The sequence below is a fragment of the Plecotus auritus genome (assembly GCF_963455305.1).
Source record: "Plecotus auritus genome assembly, chromosome: 4".
NCBI classification, from domain to species: Eukaryota; Metazoa; Chordata; class Mammalia; order Chiroptera; family Vespertilionidae; genus Plecotus; species Plecotus auritus.
This window is the reverse complement of record NC_137775.1, coordinates 146,188,143-146,209,499: the sequence shown is the minus strand read 5'-3', so window position 1 is coordinate 146,209,499 and position 21,357 is coordinate 146,188,143. Positions and strand designations below refer to the sequence as shown.

Genomic DNA, 21,357 nt, shown 5'->3' with positions numbered 1-21,357 from the left:
TAGTATAAATCACCAGGTTTGAGCCCTGGCCAGTGTGCTCAGTGGTTAGAGGTCAGCCCTCACACCTAAGGGTCATGGGTTCGATTCCTGGTCAAGGGCATGTACCTGGCTTGTAGGTTTGATTCTCAGCCCATTATAGGAGTAGTAAAGCCCACCTCTTGAGTAGTAAAGTTCTACTCAATGAATCTTTGATATTCCTTCCATGAGCTCCATTTTATAGATGAGGGAATTAGGGGTAAGGGCCTATAAGAGGCAAGATTCAAACCAAGATCTGACATAAAACCTTGTCCACTGCACTAATCTGCCTCTTTTTAGTTTAGTTCTTTTTTCATTGTGGGATTTCCATCTTTTAAAAGAGATCACGTGCCCTGGCTGGTGTAGCTCAGTTGGTTGGAGCATTGTCCCTACACCGGAAAAGTTGCAGTCAAGGCACATACCCAGGTTGCCGGTTTGATCACTGGTCAGGGTGCATACAAGGGGCAACCGATCAATGTTTCTCTCCCCCCGCCCCCTGCCTCTCTCTGAAAAATAAAAATTTTTAAAAGAAAAGAAAGTTGCATATAAGAGATCATGCAATGATTTTTTTCTTGCAAATGAAGATGGAGATAGATACACTATTGGAAGAAAGACCCTCCCTTTCCCCTGCCTGATCTTTCTTGCAGCTTCTGATCTAAATCATGATCTTACCATTCCTCAAGAACCAGTAACTCTGAAAGGGGGCCGGGGCAGGGGGGCGTGAGGATGTGGCACACTTCTTCTTTTTCTTTAGTAAATATGTTAGTTTTGTTGAAGCCGTTTCTACCAAATTGAAACTCAAGCACAGAGATTAAAGTGGTCTGCAACCACCAACTAAAGTAGAGCTGAGATAGCTGACAGGATCTGTGAGAAGTCCAAGCTCTCATTCCAATTTTCAGACCCAAGATTGCCTAGCTCTAGGACTGCGAAAGCCACACCCTACCTACATTCCCACCACCTTTCCTTCAGCAATAAAAGTGCATTTGAGTCTGTCTGCCTCAGCAGGGGGTGAGGAGACTCCTTTACACCATCATTTCAACAGTCTTTTTCAGGAGCAAAAGCCGAAAGAGTAGCAGAATCATCCTCCAAATGTAGGCCATACACAGTCAGAGCGTGGTTCTGCTTACCTGGCGAAAGACCCTGTAGTGTAGTTTGTAGACATTCTTTACCCTCTGAATCAGGGGTGTGGGAGCCATGTACAAAATGACGTTAAGCATCTGTACTCCAGTCACGTTTGTTTTCCAAAATGGCCATTCCTATTATAAGGGGGAATTTGATTTATGATTATTGGGAACTGTGCCATCATTGTAATGTTTTCTTCATAAAGTGAAAGAAAAAAAAAGGTCTTCAAAAGCATCCACTCTTTTGAAGTTCCTGGTTGTTCTGTATTTCCTGTGAGTGGGCATGTAGACCCAGTAACCCAGGCAAATCCTTCACACTTGCCCAAAGTCTGCAGGCACCAGATTGGACAGGCAGGTCCTGCTGATTAGATGGCTTTAGGATAAAAATCTCATTAATGCCTTCATCCTCAAAGAACAGAAACCTAACAGAACATGTATAAATATTAGCCACTAGGATTCATAAATACATGCCTGGTTGACCTAAAAGAAAACAAACTGGGAAAATAAACTCTTAAACCCTGTCAACGCAAATCCAACCAGTGGATGGCTGTGTGCTTGCATTAAAAGGTCAGACTATATATGTGTATGTGGACTTTAAATCTTCATACTTATAGGTATCTGTGTTCCATATTTGAGTGTACACATATTTATGTTTATTTGAGATATACATATGCACGGAATTATTTAGAATCTTTTTTAGAAACACGAACTCAGGGATTCTGTAAAGTGTCCACTTATAGGGTTGTCCATGTAGTTTGGGCAAATCAGCGGAGTATGAGCACGGGGGGAGGAATGACATTGTCTGGGGCTTTCCTTTTTTGCCCGGGACATGTTTTGAGAGAATGACTAAACAGTGCTGGAGATTATGAATTTGCTTAAGTGTGAGTGGGTGATTGCTGAGAGCAGCGCCAGCCCTCCCCCAGAGTGATTGACTGGGGCTGCAGGTCTTCACACTTGATGCCTGGATTTGACTCGGAAAGTCTGCCAAGTCTTTTACTGGGATATTTATCTTAATTAGATCTGAAAGACCTGCCACAGCAGAATAGTCACACCGATTAAAATGAAAAACAGGAGAAATTACTGATCAAATTAATCATAATGTCGGGTTACAGCTGTAGGTCTGATGTAATTTGCCACTCCAGTGAGTTACATCGGCCTGGCCCGGGAAAGGGAGCTGGCTTTAGCTGATCCGTAACACCCGCCCGCTCCAGGCAGCCTGGCAGGAGGCTGGCTCCATTCATTTTCTTGGCTTGCTCTGACCTCCCTGCTGCAACTAGAAACAAATCAGGCACCAAACAAATGGGGTGGGGGGAGGAAATATTCTCTTATCCAAGCGACCATACTATTTCAAAATGGTGAGCTTCTAAAACTTGACTGGGCAGGCTTGGGGCTTTGTGCTTGTAGGACGTTCTGCTTTGGGGTTTTGTTTTTTTTTTTCCCACTTAACTTCCTTTTAGTTTTGCTCTCAGTGACCTGACATTGATTACAGATGCAGAACGAGAATCAAAAGGTCAGAGGACAAAACCTTTGGCTCTAAGCATTGAGAGAAAACCTTTAGAAAAATCTCCTTGCCAAAATGACTCTACAGCTGGGGCAAGGATTGAAATAATCTGGAGTGTCACACAGGGGGGCAAAAACCTATGCTGTAGTATGGAGTTCCCAGGGAGGTCTGGTCCTGGTATCCTACTGCTTAAATAAGCACCACTGTATACCATACCTCGTGTTTGGGGTAAGATGGGTGAAGGACACTTTTTTTTTTTTTTTTAAGAAACAAATGAGAGTCCAGATTCTTCGCCATGTGCAACCTTGACACCGAGCTATATTTCATCATGACTGATTCAGTTTATAAAACACATCTCCTCATTAGTGACATAAAGAAAGGGCCCTAAAATGGCCCCTGACATTCAATTGGGAATTCTCCAAAGGTAAAATTTAGGAGCAATGTAGGGCTTTTCTCCAACCAGTTCTGCTTTATCAAGGAACTAGATAAACCTCCCTGAGGGGAATCACCCTAAACCAGGGGATTGGGGAGGATCCAGGGAGGGGGCCTCATTCCCAATCAATAGTCATCAGATGACTCTGCAGCACTAAGACTTTTCTTTTTGGTCATACGAGGTGTTGCCCACATTCCACATATTTATTCCTGGACTAGATGTACTCTTTTACCCCCAATCTGAAAAGGCCCCGGTCCTCTCTCTGTCCCATCAGGAATGAACATGGAACGTTTTGTAAGTGAGGGACGTAGGCAATCACAGAAAACAAAGTGCCTTGGCACTCAAGAGTCAATACCGTCTGGACCTTTCTATGGACTATTTTGTGAGTGGTTATTATATTAGTTTAGTGGTTTTAACCAGAATTTTAAAAAAAATTAAAAAGTGAGACTATGCTTTTTTTTTTTTTTTTTTAATGCTGGCTGCTTCTCATTTATTTTCCACTTGGTGCAAGGCACATGGTTATGGGGTGTTAGGCAGGCTTGCGTGCTGGCTTGGGTAGTAAAGACTGGGGCTCTCTCAACTTCCTTTTTGGTGTTTTGCTGTTTTGATATAAAAGAACCCAACTGCTTCTGCTTGTTGCAGCCGGCCTAGTCTGCAAGAGGTGGGGCGAGGAGAGGGAAGGGGAGGGACGGGGGCGGGGGAGGGGGAGGGGGCGGGCTCAAAGAGCCTAGCACCTCTGAAAGTCCGGTGGCGGCCACTCAGGATGGGGGCCCAGCGTTGACTTTGCCAGGCTGGCCGCCAGGCTGCGTCCTTGTGGCTTCCCGGGCCAGGTCACAGGTGATCATGCTGCTGGAGGCCTGGGGAGATCCCGAGTGCTCTGGGGACTCCAACACTGTGGCCATGAATGGGAGAGTGGACTTCCCAAAAGGGAAGCTTGCCCACCAGTGACCCGGGTCGGCTTTGGGGAGACCCGGTGGTGGGGGATGGCTTCCCCAGGGTACTCGGCACTTCCACAGGAGCTGTTACTGGAAGTGGAACCCAGGCGGCGCCCGTAGTAGTCGTGGGTGGCCACGAGTGAGCCGCTGCGGGGGATGGCTGCCATGCTCTTGCTGTGGACTGGTGGAAACCTCGGCGGAGACCCCTCGTGGACGTCGGCGCGCGATCAGGGTGGCAGGAATGGGGGCGCTAGGCCAGGGAGCCCATTTGCAGAGGAGACAGTGGGAGGCCACACCACGACCGAGATGCGCGGAGGTCAAGGTTATGCATTTTTCTCTTGAAGCTTCTGTTTTATATAGAGAGAGAAAGATATATATCTACATGTAGACAGAAGTATTTGTAACTATGTTTTTGTATATATGTATGTATTGGCTTCTATTGTAAAATATATTTCTTACTATGTGACATCAGAAGAATTTGAAAAACACTGCCTTGAAAGACAGCTATTTAGGAAGGCAGAGGCAGGAACTCCTAGACATGTAACAGCGCAGGAAGCAAATTTATCAGCGTCCCAACATATTAACTGTGATGATGAGCTCCTAAACGCTGAACACTGTGCCAAATAGTCAAAAACAACCAAAACAGGCCCTGCCGCTGTGGCTCAGTTGGTTGAGCATTGTCTCAAGCACCAGGAGGTCGCCAGCTCAATTCCTGGTCAGGGCTCATGCCCGGGTTGCAGGCTCGATCCCCAGTAGGAGGCAACAAAATGATGTTTCTTTCTCATCAATGTTTCTATTTCTCTTCCTCCTCTTTCTGAAATCAATAAAAACATATTTTAAAAACAAGCAAAGAGAAACAAAACAGTAATGCCATCACTACCCCTACACACACACACACACACACACACACACACACACACACACACCCTGGACCAGATGTACTCTTTTATCCCCAATCTGAAAAGTCACATGAAATTACCAGTTTAACAAACCTATTAAATTGAGAAATTAAATAATATATTAAAAGCTGACAATGTAGTCCCACAAAATGAGTAGATAATTCTAAAGAGAAGGAAAGGAGGAGAGAGAAAATGGTCGGAAGGAAGCACAGGGCCCTACACTGATTGAGGTTCCTAGAAGATTTATCAAGGGAAAAGCTCTGTCACTTGAGAGTTGCAAGTCAGCAGCCAGGTCCATGGACCCTGGCCAGAGAAACCTTGGGCTATAGGAGCTCACATTCAAGGTGCCTAGAACTTTCCTCATTTCTCCCAGTTGGTCCCGGCCCAGGGCAGAGCTAGCACCATCCTCCCTGACCTGCTCTTCCCACTTTGTTCCTCCCTAATCCAACCCACTTTGCACACTATTGCCAAGCTAATCTTCCTAAAAGATGTTCATCCCAGCTGGTGTGGCTCAGTGATTGAGCATCAACTTATGAACCAGGAGGTCACCATTCGATTCCCGGTCAGGATACACACCTGGGTTTCGGGCTTGATATCCACCTAGTAGGGGGCATGCAGGAAGCAGCCAATCAGTGATTCTCTCTCATCATTGATGTTTCTGTCCTTCCCACTCTCTCCCTTCCTCTCTGAAATCAATAAAAGTATATGAAAATCTTGTTTAAAAAACATATATATATATATATATGTTTAAACAACATTTAAAAACATTTAAAAACATATATATGTTTTTTAAACAACATTTTCACATCATCCTCATGCTCAAAGCCCTTTTTTGACCTTTAATCTGGGTACTCTGGCCTTATTCTCCACCCTGCCTCCCACCTCCCTGCACTGTACTCAGCCTCTGTCGGTGCCTAATGTCCCTGTGCAGCCCACTGGCTCTGCTGTTGCTATGCCCACAGCCACGAGTGCCTGCTCTCCTCACCACTGGTCCCACATCACTTCCTTCACTTCCTACTCCTTCCACAAAGTGCCCGCCCTTGTCCAGCCCTCAGTAATTTCTCTGTTTTCTGATTGGGCAATTAGCATGTGCAATTTGAGCCTTTTTTTTTTCATAGTCAATTTGAACAAGTTTGTTATCTTATTTGAATTATAAGCCCCATAGGGACAGACACTATGTGTCTGTGTATCCCAGGACTATCAATAATTGTTGTAAATGATGCTTTCTCATTGAATAGCTACTCATTTCACAAACATTTAAGTGCCTGTTATCAGGCCATCCTAACTTTATTTGCAAAATTACTTGATAAAGATAATTACTAATGAAAGAAATGTCACCTATTTATTTTTATATTTAGAACAATTCCTGGCACATAGTAAGGACTATAAATAAACAGGTCTTATATGACTATGAATCCTGGGAAATTATTTTAGCCCCATTATTCTTTACACTATCTTCTCAATGGCCTTTGAGAAATGCAGACTTGACTTAGACTGCTTTAAATCAGCTTCTTTCATTTGGGAAGAAATGTACATCAACTGTACATCAAAATAAGGACCATTGTGTTCTAGTTAACCTCCTGTTTCCTTTTCCCCCACCATTTCAACACATATGTTGGTTCTTGACATTCAGAATATAATAGAGGAGCAAGCCTTCTTAATAGAGTGTAGATCTGATTCACCTGTGAGGTAAATCATATTTTTCAAAGCATAAAAGTGTTATAAAGCAGGTAGGCCCAAGGGAAACAGCAGTGGCTCCCTCCATGGGAGCACCTCTGACCCCACCATTGGATACTGGAGACTCTCACCTGACGTGTTCTGGCTGCCTGGACCCCGCTGGTAACTGGAGAAATGCATATAGACTCTCCCAGTAGAAAATGATGATCCAGTTTAAAAAATAAAAATACTGTTGAGCATTTAACACGTGCCAGGTATTGTGCTAGTCATCGTGTATGAGTTTCCTACTTAGGCCTTGACATCACCTACAGGAGGGAGGAAACCCAGGCTCAGAGAAGCTGGAACTCACTGGAGGTCCCCAGCTTGTCAGGGGTGCAGCTGGGATTTGAGCCCCGTCTCCGCACATGCCCTTTCAGCTGGGCAGTCTCTGTCTATGTCTGCTGTCCAATGTAGTTACTAATAGCATGCATTTCACTCTCAAAACTGTTCTGGTTTGGGCAGTAAATTATGTGGGTAACTTGTCATGCTCAATAGGCCACCTCCAGCATTTATGCAAACTGTCCCCACCTGATGTCAGTTCACTAAACACCACAAAAGCTAAGGCATTTGCGTTTCCTCTTAATATACTGAAAAGATGGAAATAGTAATAATTATAAGTACATTGTATTCCCTCTACTGGACAACTTAACTAATCATTTTTCAAAATGTGATTCTACTTGAGACAAGAAAATCCTTGGATGAAGGGCAACAGGAGACATCCCCTTCTTCCAAATCATTTGGAAAAACCTGGCAGGAATATTTCTAGGAACCTGGCTGAGGTGACCAACACCATGCTAGCAGAATTATAATTTAGAATGGAGAGGTTCCATCACACACAAAAAAATTAAAAATTAAAAACATTTTTTAATAAATGATGTTCAGTAAGGAGAAGGAAAGATATCACACAACACGCACACACACACACACGAGTAGAACTAATGATGTTTTTAAATCTCAGGGTGAACAAGAGTCAAAAATGCAATGTTATTAAAAGGTTTTCAGGTGACCTGAGGGGAAGGGGGCCAAAGTTTCATAAACAAGGTGGGAGCTCCAGCCTCTCCTAGGTGGGCTCAGAGGGTGCTTCCAAGCAGTCACCATTGCCAGGATGGCTACACATTAAGCATGGGAGATTTCTTCAACAACTAAATTATAAGATAGAGAGAAAGGGAGAAGGAGACAAAGGAGAAGAAGGGCTGAGGGATTTGAACCTACAGATCAAAGACCCAGTACCCAATCTCATTATGTGGACCTTATTTAGATTACAATTCAAGCAAACTGTGAAAAAGAAAGAGTATGGCCCAACCAATGTGACTCAGTGGTTGAGCATCAACCTATGAAACAGGAGGTCACGGTTCAATTATCAGTCAGGGCACATGCTCGGGTTATGGGTTCGATCCCCAGTGTGGGGTGTGCAGGAGGCAGCCAATCAATAACTCTCACTCATCATTGATGTTTCTATCTCTCTCTCCTTCTTCCTTCCTCTCTGAAATTTAAAAAAAAATGAGTATGAAACTTATGAGACAATTGGAAATGTTACCACTGACTAGATATCAGATGATATTAAGGGACTATAATATTAGGAGTGATAGTGGTATGTAGTTGTTGTTTTTTTAAGAGTATTATAGAAGGTACATACTGAAATACAAATAAAATGATCAGATGTCTGGAATTTTTCTAAAATGACATCTATGGGAGGGGAAAAATAATATGAGTGGGGTGGGTTGGATGGGGTACAGATGAAAGGAGATTGGCTATGGGTTGACAATTACTGAAGCTGAGTGATGGGTCCATGGGAGTTAATTATAGTATTGTGTCTTCTTTTATATGTATGTTTACTATTTTCCATAAGAAAAAAATCAAAGAAAGCATTTTAATTACCTGGGGATTTTTTCATAATATAGATTCCCCTTATTCAAGCCAAGAACTACAAAATCAGAATCCCTAGGGTTAAGTCAGCGATTTTGATGATCAAAAAGATTTAAGAACTCCTGCTCTATAGAATTATAAACAATTTATTAGTTCAAGATAGTTTAGTTAAGGCTCAGGGGCAATACACACACAAAAATGGTTAATGGGTTCAGATACAGTATATTTAAGATGTGAAAGATTAACTAATGGAAGATGATTGTTAATATCTGAGGAATTAAAGAGTGGACAAGGTAATATAAAACTAAAATTAGGAAATGTATTTTCAATTCTCAAAAAGAAAAAATGGGAGGACTTTCTATTAAATAAGGTAGATTGAATAAGTGTGTTTATTTCTACATCCTCCTGAAAACCCACTAAAATGACATTAAGAGAAATTTTTTTAAGTGGAGACAAGACAACAGCAGAAAAGTAATGTCAATAAACATTTGGAAAAGCAGGTGGAGGAATTAACCAAGCTGAAAAAACTAAATACCAAGGGCCAGAGAGAGGGACACAATGAGAAGCAAGGCAACATTGGAACCCCAAAAATCGTGGGGGTTGGAGAATGAGAAGGGGAAGGCATGGAAAATGAGAAGGGGAAGGCATGTTGCTGAAAGTAGGGGGATAGGTTAGTGACAGCATAATGAATAGTTAGACCCTCAGCTTTCTCTCCAGTAGCTGTATACATGAGAAATTGAATGAGAAACTCTACACCTGGAGACATCAGGTATAGCTATATGCTGGGGAGAACTCCTTACTAATGACCATGGCAAGGAGGGAAAGTTTACATCCTTAATGATTAGGTCTGCCCTCATTGGGACACTCAGATTACATATACAGGTATTCAAGTAAGCAAGCATCCCTCTACCTGTTGACCTCACCACCACCCCCAGGTAGTTGTGGGATTCTTGTCTGAAGAAACTCCCCAGATAATCAGAGAGGAAAGACTCATTTATTGATATTTGGGGTCTCTAACAACATAGTCAGGTCACTGCCTTATTCTTATATATAAAATAACAACAAAGAAGGACTAGATATTTAAGGAATTCCTTTGTCTGAAATCAGAAACCAAAATAAACTGGAGAGTAAAAGGAATTCACAGGAAACAGGGACAACACAGGAGGGCAAAAAACTTTATTAAAAACCTAAAAATTGCCCTGGCCATTGTTTCTCAGTGGTTAGAGCTTTGGCTTGAGCACCATAGGGTCATGGGTTCAATTTCCGGTCAAGGGCATGTACCTTGGTTGCTGGTTCAATCCCCTACCCTGGAGCAAGCGTGGGAGGCAACCAATTGATGTGTCTCTTTCATATCAATGTTTCTCTCTCTCTCCCTTTTCTTCCTCCCTTACACTCTCTCAAAGAATCAATGGAAAAAATATCCTTGGGTGAGGATTAACAACCACAAAAACCCTAAAAATTAATATCCTATAGAATATCCATAGAGAAGACACTGCATCTACAAAACACATTAGTGGGTGCTATATACAAGGAACATTTAAAAAACAATTTTAAGAATGTTTAGATAACAGTTAAAATACTTCATTATAGCTGAGATAAAAGTTCAATAGAAGGTTTAGAACAACAAAGTAAAGAAAATCCCTCAGAATGTAAAACAAAAGGACAACAGAGAACAAGTAAAACAGGAGAGAATAACAGATCAATCCAAAAAGTCCAACTTCTAACTAATAGAACAGAAAGAAAAAGACAGATGACATTACCAAAGAATTAATTCAAGAAAATTTCCCAGATTCAAAATCTGTTACCTCATTGAAAGTGTCACTGAATGCAAAACTAATAAATGAAAAAAAGACCCACCTCTAACACATTATTGTGAACAATTCCAGAGGGGATAGGGTGGGCATAGGTAAAATACAAGGAATCAAGAATCAGAATAGCATTGGGTTTCCATAGCAAAACTTGAACCCTTAAAAATTCTGAAGGAAAATGGTTTTAAACTTGTACTTTATATACTGCCCAGCTATCTACCAAATGTGAGTGTAAACTAGAGTCAGATGCAGAGTCTCTGGAAGATTTATCTCAAATCGATCTGTCATGTATCCTTCAACTCTACTGGAGGAAGCGTTCCACCATGACAAAAAGTAAACCAAAAAAAAGAAGATCAGAGGTTAACCAGAGGAAGGGAGAAAAAAGAAGTCCCAGGCTGACAGCTACACAATGGACTTAGAAAGCCACCAGTCCATCTTGGGGCAAAAATGTGGAGGACTTCAGGAGGGATGTCCCTTGGGGGAGGGGGAGGAAGGGAGCAGGAGAGAAACTAAGAATGCTTGGTATGGTTGGCCTTATGGAAAACAGAAACTTTGCCTTCCTTGTGATGACTTTGGAGAGAATTATGGATAGAAACAAAGAACACTAAGCAAACAAACAGGAAAGCAATAATTGACTTTGATAAGAACAAAAACTTTTTATGATAAAGGAAGTCTAGCCCTGGCCAGGTGGCCAGTTGGTTGGAGCATCATCCTGTGTACCAAAAGGTCATGGGCTCAATTCCCAGTCAGGGCATATACAGGAGGCAAGCAATCAATGATTCTCCCTCACATCAATGTTTCTCTCTCTCTCTCTCCATATATATACTACTATATACTAGAGGCCCGATGCACAAAAATTCATGCAAGAGTAGGCCTTCCTTCCCCCAGCTGCTGGCACTGGCTTTCCTCCAGCACCCAGGACCCAGGCTGGCTTCCCGCCGGCCCTGGCTTTGTCAGGAAAAACATCTGGAATGACATCCAGAAGATGTCCAGTCTAATTAGCATATTACCCTTTTATTATTATAGATATTTACCTCTCTGTAGGTAAATACCAGAGAAACATCCAGAAGAATTTGGAGAGGAGCCTTAGGGGCCAAGAAGCTTGAGTTATATAAGTTTATACTATGTCAACGTTTGACTTTCTATACTAAGGCCTTTGTGCTTACTGTCTCCTCTGCCTGGAAACATTTCCCATAGATATTTAGTTTGTTCCCTCACTTCATTTATTCAGGTCTTGGCTTAACTTTTGCTTCATCAAAGAACCCTTACTTACCATCTTATGTAAAAATTGTACATATAGTATCTCTGTTTCATCACCTTTCTTTTTTTAAAATATATTTTTATTGATTTCAGAGAGAAAGGGAGAGGGAAAGGGGGAGATAGAAACATCAGTGATGAGAGAGAACCATTGATTGGCTGCCTCCTGAATGCCCCCCTACTGGAGATCAAGTCTTCAACCCTGGCATATGCCCTTGATCGGAATCAAACCCAGGACCTTTGAGTCCACAGGCCAACACTCTATCCACTGAGCCAAACCAACTAGGGCCATCACCCTTCTTCTTACTTTTCTCCATTATCATCCTTCAGAGGGCTTATCACCACCTGACATGGATTTGCTTATTTATTTATTTTCTTCCAAGTAGAATGTAAATTTCATAATCACAGGGACTTGGTCTTATTTATTACAGTATTCCAACAACAATAAATTACCTACAGTGGTAGAACTAGGACCAGTGGGTACAAATTCTAGAGCTTCCTGCGAGATGTGTGCAAAGACAGGTTGTGCTGTCTGGTGAGCTGCTGAGATGACCCTCATGGAGAATCAGTAACCACTTTACTGGTTCTCTTGTAGTGAAAGATGTTGGGCCAGAAGAGCTTAGTGGTCCTGGAAAAACTCAGATTCTGAGCTCATCCCTGAAAGTAGAACAACAAAAAACATTAGACATCTGTATAAAAACTGGGTTTGAGAGGAAGACACTTTATCTCCAGCTGAATTAAACTGTGGATGGAGGAAAGTTAAAAACAAAACAACAACAACAACAAACTCCTTGGTGCACTTTAAACACAGACTGTCTTACTGCATAGGCTTGTTTTAGTGCATGGTGAGTCACTCAGCTCTATGTCCTTCAAACCTAACACAGAACCTAGAACATGCTACATAATAAATGTGGCTAATTACATGCTGTGATGTTCTCAAATTAGTTTTCTCTTTCAGATGACTCCCACAAGTTGTTTTTTCTAGACTTAGTAGCCAAGGATAGAGAAAGAAACTAATAAGGAATAAGTGTCCAACACTGTATCAGACTCTATATGAAGGATTTACCCATCTCCACTGTTAGTTTTGAAAAGCAAGGTACCACTTCTACGTCTCATTGCTGTTGGTCCTAGTGTTGGGCTGATATGTTGAGAGAAACATTATCTCACTCAATAAAATGCTCCTATACTTTTGAACATTCTGTGGATTTATTATAGAAAAATTATAAATGTTCATAGTTTGTGGGGTTTCCTACCAAAACTATAAACAGCCTTTGTATTGAAATATTTTTAATGTAAAGCATCTGCTCTCAGCCCCAATTTATGGAAATGAGAAAAATAGGTATATCGCAGGCTTTAATTGCTTAAATTATCACATTCTTAGACCAAAGAGACACAGAGAAATAGGAAAAAAATAGGAGAATAAGTTTTATTTTTCGGATACCTGATGCTTTCTGTAACAGCTGATCAGAGTACTACCAAATGCATTGATGAAAGGTTTCCCAAAGTTAATTTTTCTCATAATACAATAACCAAATTTGCTTTAACACTTGAAAAGATCCATCCATACTAAAAGGAATCAGTTGCTTAATCCTAAAATTAAAGGTTATTGAATGCAAGAGAAAATAATTACATGCTCAAAGTATGGAAAAAAGAAAACTTTTTTTAATATGTAGGTATTTGTATAATTAAAGACTAATCAAGCATGAAGGACTGCTGACTAAACCAGAAAATGAGATTGTTGGCAAGCAATATTGTAATGTAAATGCCATTTTTATTTAACTACTGAGAAGCTGGAGAAATGATATCCTGAACCGATTAAAAGCAAACAGCATTGATAATAAATATTTATCAGATTTCAGATGCAACAGAGGATTTTTATATATTATGTGCAAGATTTGTTTGCACTGAAGTATTCAAGTATTTTTAAGGGAGTAGTTAACATCCTTATTTAGAATTGCATTTTCAAATGTGAAATGTTAACTAAGAGAAAGTGTCCCTTTTAGATATACCACCCACAATGTAGTTATCTGTTAATTAGGATTTTGTTAATTGGTATTACTTAGTATTAGGCGAAATATTCTTGGAGATGAGATACAAGCCATACACAGTTGTTAAAACAACAAAAAAGCACTAAATGTAAACAATTTCTCTAAATTTCAGGTACACAGTTTAGAGTAGAAAGAGTAAAAACTTTGAAGTCACATACAAACATTTGGAGACTTTCTACAACTGTGGAATACTACATGGTACACTCAATTTGTCATGAGGATTAAATAACATAGATAAAGCACCTTTCGGTACCTCGGACTTAATACTTAGTGAATCTTAGTTTTGCTCCCTTTCTCCCCTCTCCTCTGCTGACTGAATTCAGTCTGACCACTCACATGTCTGTTCTCATGGAGACCATATTGCCTCTGGAGACCCTGCTCAGACACCCAATTCTGCATTCTTGGTAAGCACAGAGAGCCTGACAGGATGTGACCTGCCAGCATTCCTGAGATGGGCATATAGTCCAAAGCGTAGGGAGTCTAGAGTTTTCTCATGGCTGAAGGAAACTCAAAAATCCAACAGCTTACCACAAGGGACAAAAGATTTTCATCTAATGACGCCCTCACTATAAAATTTACTTTCTGTTTGTATGTGGTGATTTTCCTGTGTTCAGCTGTACTCAGCCCTGATTTGTCTTATAAATCAAGGGTTGCTGTATAAAGGTAGGTATGAGCTCTACAAAGCAGACTTCTTAATACTAATAAAAATATGAATTAAGTAATCAAAAGTCACTTTTATTATTTTACTAGAGGCCCGGTGCACAAAAATCATGCATGGGTAGGGTCCTGCAATCAGGGCCAAATGGGCCTTCCGGCTGCTGGCCAGGGCCTCCCTTCATTCCCTGATGGTCAGCACACATCATAGCAAGCAATCAAACTCCCGGTCTCCTGGTCAAACTCCCGAGGGGACACTTTGCATATTAGCCCTTTATATATATAGATTTTAATGAAGTTTTTGAGATGACATTGGTTAATAAAATTATATAGGTTTGAGGTGTACAATTCTATAATACATCATCTGTATATTGTATTGTGTGTTCACCAACCCAAGTCAAGTCTTCTTCCATCATCATCTATCTCCACTTTACCCTCTTCTACCTCCCCTCACACCCCTTTCCCTCTGGTAATCACCAGGCTGTTGTCTGTGTCTATAAGCTTTTTATTTTCTTTGCTTAATCCCTTCACCTTTTTCACCCATCTCCCAAACCCCTCCCTTCTGACAGCTGTCAGTCTATTCTGTGTATCTATCAGCCTGTTTCTTAGTTTATTTTGTTCATTAGATTCCACATATAAGTAGAATCAAATGATACTTGTCTTTCTCTGACTGGCTTATTTCACTCAGCATAATACTCTCCAGGTCCATTCATACTGTCCCAAAGAGTAAGATTTCCTTCTTATTTATGGCCAAGTTATATTGCATTGTGTAAATGTACCATGACTTTTTTTATCCACTCATCTACTGATGGAAGCTTGGGCTGCTTCCAAATGTTGGCTATTGTAAATAACACTGCAATCAACATAGAGGTACATATATTCTTTCAAATTAGTGTTTCAGATTTCTTCGGATATATTCCTAGGTCATAAGGCTGCTCCATCTTTAATTTTTTTTAGGTAACTCCATACTGCTTTCCACAGTGGCTGCACCAGTCTGCATTCCCACCAACAGTGCACTAGGGTTCCCTATCCTCCACATCTTCACCAACACTTGTTGTTTGTTGATTTATTAATGATAGCCATCCTCACAGGTGTGAGGTTGCAGTTTTAATTTGCATTTCTCAATATAGTTTTACTTTGCATTTCTCTGATAATTAGTGACATTGAGCATCTTTTCATGTCTATTGGCCATCTCTATGTCCTCTTTGAAGAAGTGTCTATTCAGGTCCTTTGCTCATTTTTTAATCTGATTTTTGGTGTTACATTTTATAAGTTCTCTATAAATGTTGGTTATTAACACCTTATCAGATGTATCATTGGCGAATATGTTCTGTCATTCAGTGGGTTGTCTTTTCATTTTGTTGATGGTTTCCTTTGCTGTGCAAAACTTTTTAGTTTGATGTAGTCCCATTTGTTTATTTTTTCTTTTGTCTCCTTTGTCTGAGATGTTTCAGAAAAATTATTGCTATGAGTAATGTCCAAGATTTTACTGCCTATATTTTCTAGGATTTTTATGGTTTCAAATCTAACATTTAAATATTTAATCCATTTTGAGTTTATTCTTGTGTATTGTGTAAGAAGGTGGAACTAGTTTTATTTTTTACATTTTTATCCATACAATTTTTCCAATATTATTTATTGCATCAACTATCTTTACCTCATTGTATGTTCTTGCCTCCTTTGTCAAATATTAATTGACTATAAAGGTGTGTGTTTATTTCTTGGTTTTCTATTCTGTTCCATTGATCTATATGTCTGTATTTTTTGTTTGTTTGTTTGTTTGTTTGTTTGTTTGTTAATCCTCACCCAAGGATATTTCTTGCCATTGATTTTTAGAGAGAGCAGAAGGGAGGGATGGAGGGGGGAAAGGGAGAAAGAGAAGAAGAGAGAGAAAGAGAAAGAGAGAAACATCAATGTGAGAGAGACACATTGATTAGTTGCCTCCCACATGCACCTAGACCAGGGCCAGGAATCAAACCTATAACCCAGGTACATGCCCTTGACTGGAAACATGAAAATGAGGACACAACAATCCCAAATCTATAGAACACAGTGAAAGCAGTCCTAAGAAAGACATTCATAACATTACAGGCCTTCCTCAGAAACAAGAAAAAGCTCAAATAAACCATCTAACTTTACACTTAAAGAAACTAGAGAAAGAACAACAAACAAACCCAAAGTGAGGGGAAGGAAAAATAAAGATCAGAGCAGAAATATAGACAATAGAGTCTAAAAAAAAATACAAAAGTCCCAAGGCACCTTGAGATCTGCTTCGCCTGCCTCCACCTGTTAGCTGCCTGTTAGGCTCAGTCACTGGAAGAGCCTCTAGTGGTGCTCAAGTGGCATGAGGTAGGGTCTCAGTGAGTCACCATGTAGGGGGCAGGTGATGTTCACCAGACTGATACAGGTTCAAAGTCAGTGCCAGTGCTAGGTCTGAAGCCACTCAGCAATTTCCCAGGTTATACCAAGTCTAGCTGCCACCCACTGAGTGTTTGTACACCTTGATCAACTGAGCTGGCTACTACAGGAATGTCCCTTATGTGGACCCTCTTGTTGTAATTGGGTCTTGATTTCTATTGGCCTATTTGTGCCTGGGGTCGACTCTCAGGCTGGCTGACTGTGAGGATCAGGGAGTCAGCAATGTGAGGCCAGCAGATTGTATCAGGTCCAAACAGACCAAGAATTGGCCATGTCAAGGGAGGGCTCTGCACTGCTGAGGCATGTGAGGGGGACATGGCCCCTGTCCTAGAGTCACACCATTCAGTCTGTCCCAGATTCTGTAGTCGTAAGGATGGGGATAGTGGCACTCCCAGGAAGAGGAGGTGCCAGTCAGGTTTGGGGCATAGTGATGGTAATGGCCCCCACCCCAAAGACATATAACTTAGTCACTGACAACCCCTTAGTCTGCACCCTGGCTCAGGCAGCTGACTTCTCAGCAGAGCAAAAACTTGGCAGGTGGGTCTATAGGAGTGCTGAGGATGGAGCTGTTGCTTTCTCCCAAGATGCCATATGGAGAGTGCTTCACCCAGGAAAGATGATGTTTGAAGATGGGAGAGGAACTAAGCACAGGTATCTGGGCCACTATCCTTTTAATTATCTCCCTAGAGTCACAAACCCCAGTCTCTCCTCACTGAACTCTAGTCCGCTCTGCCTTCCCTTAGCTGGAGCCTAGAATGAGTGGCTGCAAATGAGATTTTGTTTGTTGGCCCTTTAAGAGGGCACCTGTGTCTCTAGCAGACTCCTGACTTTCCCTGCTGATTTCCAAAGCTAGATGTTATGTGGGCACTTCTCTGGCTCTGATGCTCTGAGGGGGTGTGGGGGTGGGGAGAGGTTGGCTTCAAGGTGAGACCACATGCTTCTCAGGGGAACCTTTGCAACTGATCTATCCTTCAGGAACCTCAGCCACTGCCCGTGGGAGTGGGGTCAGCTCTGTTCATGTCTCCGCCCTCCCTACCAGTCTCGATGTGGCTTCTTCTGTGAGTCCTTGGTTATAAGACTTCTGGTCAGCTAGACTTCAGTTGGTTATTCAGGTTGATTGTTCTATAATTTAGTTGTAAGTCCAGTTTGGTCCTGGAAGGAGGTGAGTGTACCTTCTGCCATCCTGGATCTCTCAAAGGAAGCCTTTAAAGCTGTTGTACACAGCAAGTATGCTGCTTTCTCTCCACCACATAGCCTAACTATAGATAAGTTTTCAGGAGAAGAGGCAAAACTTGTTATTTTACCTTCAAAAATTATGGAAGATTTACTTTCAGGTTTCTGTCGGTTTGACGGCTTCTTTTTTTTTGGGTGTCCTGCACATAGCATGTGATCCAGAAGTTGAAAGCTTGTGGCCCTACTTAAGTGCACTTGGGGTTTTCAGAAAAACCCCAAGTAACCTTCTGGCATGCTGCTGGAAATCTTTATTTACCTTATTTTCTACTTAATGCGGTAGTAACGTACCTGTTTTCTGAAGATTGCAGAACATATTAAATGACAGTTCAAAAAACATTTTAAAGTGTAATCTTTCTCTTTTTTATGCAACTTACTTTGAGAGTCAGGAAATGTTAAAAAAATGTGTTTTTCCCAGTGCTTGACCCTACTCACAGTTTGAAGAGGTTGCGGTGAAATTGTGAGTTCTCAAATCTGAAGAAAAAATACCCACAAATGTTTGAGCTCTAGTTTTAGAGAGAACCTGAGACTATTTGCAGAACTGAATGGGTCGGGTAATCTGGAGGAGCCCACAGAAAGTGTCTCTGTCATATAGAGACAGTGTGTCCCTTCACCAGGTGCCAGTGGGCAAAGCACCTGGCCACCCAGAACAGTACCAAACCCACGTTTGGTGCCATCACCTGGTGGCAACGTCAGAGAGTGTGAGTGTTATTTCACAGCCTACATTTCTATAGCAGTCCTTGCCAACTCTTGTCTGGGAATGTGAAGTGGCTATTTTGGTGAATCTCCCCAAAATTATAATCTAATCTTAAACTGCTTGAAAAGCACCTTCCATTAAAATATATCTTGAAGTTTCCAGTGCTGACCAAAATTCAGAGCACATGCATTTAAGCAATTTTTTTACTTCCCATTGAAAGCTATTAATTGCCAGAAGAAAAGGGGAGGGAGGGGGAGAGAGAGAAAGAGAGAGAGAGAGAGAGAGAGAGAGAGAGAGAGAGAGAGAATAGGGTAGGAAATGCAAATGTTTATTCCAGCAAATTTAAGGGTTGAGTAGCCCAAGAGAAAACCTGCAAGTGTGCCCTTGGTAGGCCCCATCTTTCTGACATACCTGCTTAGAAGAGCAAAACTGAAGGATGCATAGGGTACTCGAGATTCTCACAGGAGTCTATGGCAAACTGACCCTTATCATCTGGAGAACTTTCTTTCAGATTGTATGTTAGATTTCTGATGCCATTTTCCTAGTAATCCTTCAAGTCATGCATTCATTCATTCAGCAACTGTGTATTGAGCATCTACAGATGTCAAGCACTATTCTTGGAGCTAGAACAAGAATCCAAGATATGTACAAATAAAAAAAAAATCAAGTAAACACTTAAACATATAGCATATCAAACATTGATAACTGCTATGGGGAAATAATAAATGGGGTCAAAGGGAAAGAAAGTGCCTGAGAAGGGGCCACTATTTGACATAGGTTGATCAGAGAAGGCATCTCTATTGGAACAGGAAGCCTATCAGGAAAGAACCTGCCAATGTATGAAAAGTGTGTACTCCAGAGGTGGGGACAAGTGTAAAGCCCACAGGGAAGAGCAGAAAGAGCAGCAAGGCTGGAGCCGAGTAGGTGAGGACAGAGCACAGCAGATGGGGTCAGAGAGGAAGCAGGGGCCAGATCATCTTTGGTCTCATAGGCCACTGTCACGACTCTTACTATCACTCTGAATGAAACAGGAAGCCCTGTAGATGCTATAGAGAGTATATAAGGTGGGCAAAAGTAGGTTTACATTTGTGAATACATGAAGCACAATTTATTCTTGTATTATTATTTATTAATTATTGAATTATTTTCCATAAAAACAACTATAAACCTACTTTTGCCCCACCCTGCAGACTGTGGATGGTCAAGAGCAGAAACAGGAAGTCCAATTAGGAGGCAATAAATCAGATCGGATAATGATGGTTTGCACGAGGCTGGATGTAGTGGAGATGGTGAGACGTAAGCAGACTCTGTATATATTTTGAAGGAAGAGATGACAGGATCTGCTGATGGATTGGCTTTTGGGTGCAAGAAAAAGAGAGGAGTCAGAGTTATCTCCAATGATTTTGACCTATACAACTAGAAGTGTGAAGTTCCTCAATTATTAAGATGGGAGAGACTATGCATGTTTGAGCATATCTTTTGTTTTTACCATTTTAGCTTTGGACAAGTTATGTTTAAGAGACCACTACATGTTTGAGAGGACATGTTAAGGGAGCAGTTGGGTAATCAAGTTCTGGAGAAAGAGCCCTGCTGGAGATATAAATTTGAGAGTTCATCATTGTACTGCTGGTTTTTAAAGCCTTAAGCCTGAATAAGATCATCCAAAGACTGAGCATAGATAGAAAAGAGGTTCAAGCACTGAGCCCTAGACAACCCCAACATTAAAGAATTCCTGTGGAGAACCCTGGACAGTGTGCTCAGTAGTTAGAGCATCATCCCATGCATGAAGGGTCAAGGATTTGATTCCCAATCAAGGGCATGTATCTGGGTTGCAGGTTCAATCCCAGCCCCAGTTGGGGCACATAAGGGAGGCAACCAATCAATGTGTATCTCTCACATCTATGTTTTCCTCTCTCTTTTTTTCTCTTTCTCTTTTTCTCTCTCTCTCCCTCCCTCCTTCCTTTCTACTCTCTGTAAAAATCAATGGGAAAAATATCCTTGGGTGAGGATTAATGAAACAAAACCAAAAAAAAAAAAAGAATTCCTGTGAAGGAAGAGAAATTGGCCAAGGAGACTCAGAAGAGGGGCCAGTGAGGTAGGAAAAGGGGGTATCCAGAAGCCACAGTAAATCAGGTGCTTCAAGGAGAGAGTGATCAACTGTGTCAACTCCTTTTGGTAGGTGAAGTAAGAGGAGGGCTAAGCATTAACATTGGAGCACCTAGAGGTAAGTAGTGCCCTTGGGAAGAGCTTCAGTGAAGTGGTGGTGATGAAGTAGAGTGCTTAAAATGGATTAAAAAAAAGATACGAAAGAAGCATTGGAGACATCGAGAATAGACAAGTCTTAATTGCACATATTATTCCTTAGAAGGCAGTTAGTATTATTTTGGATTCTTCCCTTGATATTTGTCTTTTATTATGTCATTGCATTGCAAAGTCATCATTTCCAATTGAAAGTTTATGTGGCGGCTTCTCAATTGGGAACCTAAATGGATTTTGAAATAAGGAAATTTCTTTTTTTATTAAGATGTGAAAATGCTGATGTAGCTACAGTTTGATTTTAGAAAATGTACCTATTCCAAATATCTGTAGAATGCAGATCTTGTTTTAACATTTGACAACACAAGAAATGAATAGAACAGCTTGGCATTACTAATGATTCAGGAAATAACATTAGTTGACTAAGTTGTTTATTGTAGTATAAGTTCTGCATATAAGCATGGTTCTGTCTTGCAATTGTAAGTTGAATTCATTAAGAAACA

General features: G+C 41.1%; 1 protein-coding gene and 1 pseudogene across 2 annotated transcripts in view; one reads left to right on the top strand and one right to left on the bottom strand.

The window, feature by feature from the left end:
- LOC308246853 (POU domain, class 6, transcription factor 2-like) overlaps positions 1-21,357 on the top strand; it is a gene marked incomplete at both ends in the record, with an annotated part of 128,928 nt that overhangs the window by 19,047 nt on the left and 88,524 nt on the right. The gene's annotated exons all lie outside the window — the stretch shown is intronic.
- On the bottom strand, positions 3,829-4,172 carry LOC308246466 (pancreatic progenitor cell differentiation and proliferation factor-like; annotated as a pseudogene). The gene has a single exon. The product of its transcript is annotated as a pancreatic progenitor cell differentiation and proliferation factor-like (transcript).